Source organism: Palaemon carinicauda, chromosome 1 (assembly GCF_036898095.1).
Source record: "Palaemon carinicauda isolate YSFRI2023 chromosome 1, ASM3689809v2, whole genome shotgun sequence".
In the NCBI taxonomy this organism is placed as follows: Eukaryota; Metazoa; Arthropoda; class Malacostraca; order Decapoda; family Palaemonidae; genus Palaemon; species Palaemon carinicauda.
Genome location: NC_090725.1, coordinates 145,843,997 through 145,853,996, shown reverse-complemented (window position 1 = coordinate 145,853,996; position 10,000 = coordinate 145,843,997). Strand labels below are relative to the sequence as shown.

Below are 10,000 nucleotides of genomic sequence, written 5' to 3'. Positions count from 1 at the left end.
GCGATGACATCAGTGTCATATCTGTTTGTTGTCCATTAAAAAAAACATTTTTTTTTCTTATTTTCAAAGTATCTGAAACCATGCCTTTAGCCTTTTAAAATTTCACTTTATAATACTGATTTCGACTACTACAGTTAACTGCAAATTTACTCTTTACTTGAGGTCTTTACATTTTTCTCTCAGAGGGGTGTTAAAAGTTTGTTTTTCACTTATTTTACTTTATCTCTTTCTTTCAATGTCTGCTTTATGTCTACTGCTATCTACGGTGTCGGGGGGACGAATTATTACTTTGGTTACTTTGGGAGCACAAATATTGAGACAAAGTAAATACAAAGGCTTGTGGTAGTGTTTTTAATGAAAAAGTAAGATAGGTGACAAAACAGGAATGGAGAGGGAAGAAAGAGCGGACTTTAAGAAGCGGACACACCGTTATTTCAAGCAATATCATAATATGAAAACATAACTACAGCATTTAAATTGCCTAACCTAAAAAGGATTGGTTCTTAGAAGAAGGAATATTATTGGCGTCAATAAGAAAATTCCAATGGTCATTTGTAGGGGAAATAAATGTTAGTCGTACCTCTCATGGTGTTATTCAGGAGAAAACATATTTGAAATCAATATCGATCATTTACGAGGGCTAATAAAGTGATGGACATCAGTTTCTAAAAATTGCATCGTCATAAGTAACTTTTATACGAGAAACCTAAAAGACATAAACAATACATACCATGATAAATAACCATTGCTTTGTCAGTCTAATATCCATTGTACAACTTTTTTTTTTTTTTTATTCTGCCACCCAGAGCACACCACTTTGTATTAGGAAGAAGCATTTTTAAACAATTTTTGTCTATGCTATTTGACTGTCATACAGGTGGATACGGGTTTATAACAATTATTATTATTATTATTATTATCATTATTATTATTATTATTATTATTATTATTATCATTATTATTATTATTATTATTACTGCCCAAGCTATAACCATAGTTGAAAAAGAAGAATGCTGTAAGTCCACAGGCTCCAAAGAGGGAAAAATAGCCCAGTGAGAAAAAAAATAAGGAAATAAACTACGTGAAAAGTAATGAATAATTGATATAAAATATTTCAAGATCAGTAACAACTATAAAATAGATCTGTCATATATGAAATATGAAGAGAAACTTATCTCAACTTGTTCAACATGAAAAAAAAAAATAGTTTCTATTTATAATTTTTGAAGTATCAACGATTCAACTGCCTGATTAAGAAGATCATTGCACTATCTGGTCAAAGCTGGAATAAAACTTCTAGAATTCTGTGTACTATTGTCCCTTATGATGGGGAAGGGATGACTGCTAGAATTAACTGTATACCTAGTAATACGCGCTTGATGGTACTGTTTGGGAAGATATGATTACAAAGGATGGTCAGAATTTTGAAAAAAACAAAAAAACAAAAAATCTTATGGAACACGAATGAAGAAATAACTGAATAACGGTGCCAGAGATTAATATTTTGTTCAGAAATAAGAATTTAATAGACCGTAAGCTCTTCAAACAAATAAAGATGAGATTCCGCAGCTGAAGACCAGACAGGAGCACAATACTCGAAACTAGGCAGAAGGGATGAACTAAAAAATTTCTTCAGAATAGATTGATCGCAGAAAATTTTAATAGACTTTTCCAAGAAGCCCATTTTTTTGTGCAATAAATAAAAACAAACAGAATAGGTTTCTCAAAAGTGAATTTGCTATATATATAAAAAAATCACACCTAAAATTTCACACAGTTGTATAGAGTTAAAGAAACATTATCATGTACCGCACGTGTTTCACACACGCTCATACACTGTAACGGTATTGTTTGTTATCACTCGTTCTTCCCTGCACTGTTGATAAACCATCCTGTATAAACTTGATACTTCATGCCTAATTTTGTTTGAATTTTGGAGACATTCTTGCTCGTAAATCCTAGTTTTTAAGCTAGATGTCCGTTTAATAAAGTTCAGTTGCATTTACCTCGCCTCTCAGTAAGGATTCGAATCTACACCTCTGAATCGAAACAATGCCAGCAAGGACCTCTAGCCAACCATGCTATCTCTTGATAGTATGGTTGGTTAGAGGTCCTTGCTGGCATTGTTTCAACTCAGTGGCTTAGGTTCCAATCCTTGTCCAGTCAGAACCATTTACCATAAATGAATTTCCAGTGGATATACATTCCCAAAGGTAGATTGCGGTATTAAATGCCACCATTGTGGTTGATATTTACATTGATTATAACACGAGTGTTATGGATATATACTGTATATATATATATATATATATATATATATATATATATATATATATATATGTGTGTGTGTGTGTGTGTGTGTATATACTTATATACATATATATCTGTGTATATATGTACATATATACATTATATATATATACATATATATATATACATATATAATACATATATAAATATATGTATGTATATCTGTTGGTGTGTGTGAGATTATTCGAATTAGACTAGTATTTCAGAAGCAGTTAGGGAATTACAAACAGAGAAGTACAGCCATCGCTCAAATCATCATTCAGTTTGACAAGTCTTATTATTCTTTCTACCATGATGACCAGTCATCAGAACTTTCCATTTTCTTTACACGTCTAAACTGCCTAATATTTTGGTACACATTTTTCGCTGCTCTGACTTTATATGATTTAGCTATACCTTTCAACTTTCTTTAAAGGATACATTTTTTCCATTTCATTTCAAAAAATTACTTCAATGAAATATCATATCCTACTGCTTTATATGTATGACACAAATTTCTATTAAATACATTCAGTATAAAAGGTAATCATTTGTGTGTTCTCCTGTTTTCGTGACTGTACGATTTTTTTCAAGTGCGTGCACTATATATGGATCTATCAAAGCATATTGTTTATCTTTCCCATTAGCAAGGGACTGTTTTATGTACTTGAAAAGATGTAAAAAATTATACATAACTTCAATATGCACACATACTAACGTTAATATTTACACAGACTTGCACAAATATCTAGATATGTCTTCCTAATAATATTCATGAATTCTACCCCCGCCCCCACCCTCCAACCTTCGAGTCCATTTTCATCAAAATCCTTATTTGTAGCAAATCCTTTTCCTTCTAACAATACGACCACACGCAGCTTACATTCAAAGGAAATCCGAGTTATAAAGATTCATAGGGGTATTAGACCTCGTTAACCTTCAGGGGCTATTATTGTGAGGTTTCAGAGGGAAGACTTTCAGTTTATAATTTCTACATCATGACTGTGGAAATCGGGTCAGTCTAATTTAAAGAGGGAAAGGAGAAGGAACTAATACGGTGGTCGAACAACAAGGGGCGAGGGGCTGTATTTGTTAGGTTTGAGGGAAATAAGTTCCAAAACTTAACATTATTAGACAGTTTCACCACAAGTGATAAAATACTCATTAATGGTAATATTTTTCTAAATAATTCTCGGAGATAATAGCATTGAAAAAGTTGAGGTCATAGACCTGGCGGTTGTCGTACTATGTAAATACACATGCGTGACTGTTTTCATTGAGCAAACCCCCCCCCCCCCCAAATAAAAAAAAAAGAGTAAGTTATACTGCCTCAGATCAGGGGGTTATATGGATGAGATCGTCATGAATCAAATCCAAACGGAAATGACGGAATCGAGCACGATGACTAAATACTTCCAGGGAAGAGAGAGATTAAGGACAATCACATTATCTCAACCTTGACATACATTTTCTTCATCTCCTGATCATCAACAGCGAAGAGCTTGGAAGACAGCCAGCTAGCTTGTGACCCCCCCCCCCCCCCCCCCCCTTGCCTCAGCGCATGCGCAACCATAACTTGTTTAAATAGGACATGAAATGTATGATACAGCAGCTCAAAGAGAAAGTCAATGTAATGTTTGTCGTACTCTTAGGAAGGATTGATAGGCATATCCAAGTACCTTTTAGAGTTGATTTTACAATTGAACCCAAAATTCACAAATACGCATGTAGGCCTGGTAACATTAATCTTTTGTTACACTGGTTTTGTAAGCCGATTCTTACCAAGATTAACGTTAAAATAACTGAAGATTACACATTCTTCATTTGCTTTCTTATAGAGCATCGAACGAGAACGGTATCGGACCGTGACCTTTTGAGAGGCCAATCGGAAATTTAGAAGAATTCCAGTGGTTAACTCTACTAAAGCGCTCTTTCCTTTCTATTCAAAAGCAAAATTTTTTAAAGTTTCACTTGGTTATTTCATATTTTTCGTATATTAGTAGATAGACTATTGAAAACCTTTAAAATTTTACAGGGACCTAAAATCATTAACGAACTTCAAAATCAAGTTATTCCAAATGTTAGGTTTTTTAACATGAGTTTCTTAAAAGTAGTAAATTAATTTTAAAAGAAGCTTTATGTTAGATTTCTTTTCTAAAACAAGATACAATTTGGAAGTTTATAGTTTCTCACAATAATATGGCAAGGAGACCCAAGAATGTGAGTTGGGCCAAGACTCCAAATTTGTTTCTAATCAGATTATATATGTATATATATATATATATATATATATATATATATATATATACAAATATATATATATATATATATATATGTATATATATATATACATATATATATATATATATATATATATATATACATATATATATATATATGCATAGATAGAGATACAGATAGATAGATAGATAGATAGGAAAAGACTTTTTATATTGAAACTATGGCTATAAATTTCAATTCAATCATCATTATCACAGAATGTCATTTTGAACACCTAGATAGACGAGAAAACACGCAGGATAGGGGATCAACATCGTGGGATAGGCGGTTATGACAAGAAATTATGGTTGGTTAAAAGAGGGTATCTTTTCCGGTTATAACCAGAAATAAGGGCAGGAGAGATGTTATCACTAAGGGGCTTCATTCGGTATTCTCTGGAAATATGACCTCGTGCTGACACAAGGCCAATTTGATCTAGAAAAAAGGCGGTATATTCATTTTGCTACTTTCTCTGGGGAGACATTAAGCGATCACTGGTTGTCTCAGCTAAGTGGTGAATAAGTCTTCTTTGCTTCAACAACCCACCTTTGAAACTCTTTCTATCATTATTTTTTTCGCTGAAATATTTAATGTTCCATTATCTTCAAAATACGCCACATTCATTTGCCTCCTGGATCAGCTCTTTGGCTGAATGAGATGGTCTGATATTCTCAAATAACGAAAGGCAAGTAAGAAATGGAAGTCTAGTAGAGAAAATATGGAGGAGACCCAACAGAAGAGATTAATATCAGCTTAAATTAGAAATTGATGTCTAAAACCAAATGAAATATAAATTTCACTGTTTTTTAAAAAGGTTTCCTGAATATTATCTTATTCCGATCTTACAAAAATATAATGTCAATGACAAATGCCTTGGTGCTTCAGATCTCCAGGCACTATCAGCCAGGCACGGACTCTGCTATTTATAGCGGACCGGAAGAGACAAAGTAAGTGAAAAATCCTTTTAGGGGCCACTTGTGAACCCCGTGAAGTCCGAGTCTGGATTACATCCCACCCAACCAACTACATTTAGGACTTACAAACTTGAGCATTCCTTAGTTTGACAACAACTACATAAATAACAAGATTTCACCTCAAATACTTTCTATCAGGTACATACTGCTGTTCAAAACTGACATAACACATTGTAAATGCATTCAAATGCAATCACTGTTGCATATAACTTTTCATAAAACTATTAGCAACGTCAGTTATATGTGAGAAAAATATCTGTAATTGTAATGTAACTTTAAAGGATAATTATTAGAGAAGATTACAGGCAAAGGTTTCTTGCAAAATGGAGAAAGAAAATAGCCATAAACGGACGTTTCACCCTCACTTTATTGTTTTAATTCAGAAAAACGATCCTGAAGACCAGCAATATTATAGTTATGGAATTTCAGTTGACCTGGCACTTAAAAGTGGTACAAGTTGAAATATGGTGTACATTAGTCCCTTTCCACTTGCTAAACTCAAGAACATACTTAACCAAATTTACATATTTAAGAGGAACTCCAAAATAACGCAGGACTCTCCAAAAAATTGGCCAGTGTACACTATCAAAGGTTTTTTCTTAGTCCACAAATACCATCAAAAGTGAATTTTTGTATTCTACACATTGCTGTACATTTCATAAAATTAAAATCTGGTCAGTACAACTCTTCCCTTATCTAAATCCTGCTTTTTTATCTTTCAACTTTTAATCAATCTTTTTCTCTAGGCTCTTTAGAATAAACAAACTATATATTTTCCTGACAACTGACATATGTATATAGCCTACAGTATATATACATACATGTGTATATATATATATATATATATATATATATATATATATATATATATATATATATATATATATATATATATATATATATATATATATATGAATGAAGAGAGAGAGAGAGAGAGAGAGAGAGAGAGAGAGAGAGAGAGAGAGAGAGAGAGAGAGAGAGAGAGAGAGAGAGTTTACATTTAGCCTCGCAGATTACGCTAAAAATCCGTACTTATACTTGTAATCAAACAAAAAAACTAGTCTACAAAGCTTGATAAAATAGACTTGTTGTTATGATATATTTAGTATTACTTCAAGTCCAATGAAAGACCGATGTCATTTCTCTTACAGAAAATAATCAAAAGAGGAACTGCTCTTGACAAGTTATTCTTTCATTATTAATTTGCAAAACATGGTGTGAAACTAGTCTTTTTATCTGTGATATATTCATGACGAATAAACTAAGTTATGCATACGTTTTCTAATTTATGTATATATCATTCATCTACACCAAGAGCTGGGCAAACATTTGTTCCACATTGATGAATTAACTAATAATTTAGTCATTACTATTAATTACATTATGTACTAATTTGTACAAAGCTAAGCATGTTTAATAGGGGACTTTCAGTAAAGATTACACTCATTATTCATGTATATAACATTAACATTTAATCAGCTGTTTATAATTCAAATCATCAAATGTAACCTGGCATAAATATATTTTCACTAATTCACTTAAGATACCTTTTATTCATTCGAAACCCATTACTGTATAATACCAAGAAATATTCATTTACCAGAGGGATGCTAGAATATAATAGATTATTCAAGAAAAAAAAAATTCAGGAAATAAGATGCAGTAAAAGCAATATCGTTGAATGATACTAAAAGCCGACATATGCACATGAAAATGGACATAAATCTATCCACTTTTTTTTCACATCTCAGTCAATACAACGCTAGTGACCTTACCATGAGGCAAAAGAATATTTATGATGCAAAAACACACGTATCAAAAGTAACATATTTAAGACGACATCTGAACAAGCAGATATATCAAATGTTTAAAGTTATTTCACACTGTGGTTGTGTAAAATTGATATTCAGAATTTTGTGGATTTCTTTTCTTTGTTTACTATGTTTATTTGGCGAAGATCAGTCTGCTGGCTAATGCACCATTCATTCTTACGAGGTAAACTAACATAGTCTTATCGATTCGTAATGAACTGAACATGATACCATGAATGAATGAATGTCATTTAATTTTATTCGTACAGAAATTCCTTACACACATTTGGCAGCTTGTGTTAAAGTAAGAACAATAAAGCTCACATTGTATACGAATAAAAGTAATACTAGTGGAGTAGTGAAGGCTAATAATAAAATTTCTTTTACTTCCAAACAAACCTTTTTCCCATTAGATAGTTGGCTCCAAGAAGTGTTACCCGTGCGATTTTTAGTTTATGGAATAAGATTTCTACACCAACGCTCTTCTTCCCCGAATTTGGCCCATGCAGTTACAGACTGACAACCAGATATCTAACGCATTTCTGGGCTCAAGTCAAGAGAGACGTAATGGACTTCATTAAACCTTTATAGCTCCAACTTTCTAAATGGATAAAGAAATTTCCACTTGAACAGTAATTGTCGCTTAATGGATTATTGATGATTAAAGAAAAATCTTTCACTATTTGAAACAAAATAATTGCTTTTTCCATGCATAGATTGTTATTTTGTACCTTATATCATTATACTTATTATACTTCAATTTATAACTAATAATTTTCTATTCAAGCCCATTAACCATCTAGCCATTGGCCGGGTATAACCTCAGTTACATGTTCTAATGATCCATAATCAGCCGCCTCAGTAATGATGGTAGGCCCGATAGCAATAGAAAGAGTCAACAACAGATACTCTTCAATGACAACGATGCATCCAGAACCTAAGAGTACTCCCACAATTACGTCCATTAACATGGTATATTCAATGATGAACCGGGAACCTTTTAATCAGGTTGTTGAACCGAACTTCATAAGGTTTAAAGGTTGCATAAGTAGAAGAGGCAAAAGACACGTCATTGTGCTGTTGCACACTTAAGTATCGAAACTATTGTGCGAGGCACCAGTTAGGTGATAACTGAGAAGCGAGGTAAATGCAACTAACTTTATTTCGACGGAGCATGAGCTTATGTACAGGCCTTTCCAAGCAAAAACAGCACAAAAATTCTAACACAATGATTCAAGAACAGTTATCAGTGCGATGATGCAATGATAAAATAAGAAGAGAAAAAAAAATGATAGTGTACAAGCGTGTGTGATACACGTGCGGTACACTGTAAACATACAACACAAGAAGTACGCTGCCTCTCCAAATATAGAACCAGGGACGACCAGTCAATTGTTGCTTTATGACTCAGCAAGTAGACCTATCCCTCAGACACCTCATCCTAAGCTCACAAAGACAACAAGGCTGTGTTCACTAATGGAAACTATTGCGGTATTAAGTGTGACCCGAATCTGGGACCTTCATAAAGTGAGATTCAAATGCTTCCTTTATCTACCACAACTTTTATAGAACAGTCACAATCACATTCACTCTTTAATCATGGATGAAAATCATGTGCAGTAAAACGTCCAAAACATCAGTCACTTCGTTCACCTGCCCAAAAGGCTCGTCAGGAGTAGGTCAACATATAATTGTTCAGGAAGCAAGCAAGAATATGAACAACAGTCTTTCAAGGCTTAATAACGATTAAATAAATCCATTAAGGGTCTTATCGAGGTAAAACTACCTCAATTCTATTACTTTATCAGTTATGAACAAACGCCATAAATTTGTTGGAATTCTCGACATAATGTAGAAGAAAGGAGGATCTTATTTACAAGGGTAACCTCTCTCTCTCTCTCTCTCTCTCTCTCTCTCTCTCTCTCTCTCTCTCTCTCTCTCTCTCTCTCTCTCTCTCTCTCTCTCTCTCATATATATATATATATATATATATATATATATATATATATATATATATATATATATATATATATAATACATATATATATGTGTCTATATATATATACATATATATATATATGTATATATATATATATAATATATATATATATATATATATACATATATATATATATATATATATATATATATATATATATATATATATATAACAACAATATATAGACAAATTTTTGAAAGCGAAACATCCTCAACTCCTGAGGATGTCCACCCCTTGTAAATTCGATTTAGAGAGATAGTCAGACTGATATAAACAAGTAAGTATAGTACTTTAGCTATGGATATTGCCTATAAGAGAACTTTCGAAGCAGTCAAAGTGCATTAGGAGCAGTCCAGACAGACTACTTAAAGTTTTTGTGTCCAAGTGATTTGTAACGTACAATAATTCACAGCCTTTGAGAAATCTCCTCATTTGAGAATTCCCGTAATTGTGACTATTTTCATGTTCTTCAAGTTATCATAATGCTCAAGAGTGTAACTCTGAATCGTTCATGAAGATTAAAAGGAATGGTTTATGTACCTTGCTGCTTAACATTTATATAATTGTATTAAACACTGACTCTTGATATCATAATGTCAACCAAACAAGTAAATAAATTTCTTTTAAAATTTATCTGCAGTAATAAC

General features: G+C 32.5%; 1 protein-coding gene across 1 annotated transcript in view; it reads right to left on the bottom strand.

The window, feature by feature from the left end:
* Nucleotides 1-10,000, bottom strand: part of LOC137652414 (uncharacterized) — a 605,768-nt gene that overhangs the window by 300,113 nt on the left and 295,655 nt on the right. The window lies entirely within an intron of this gene.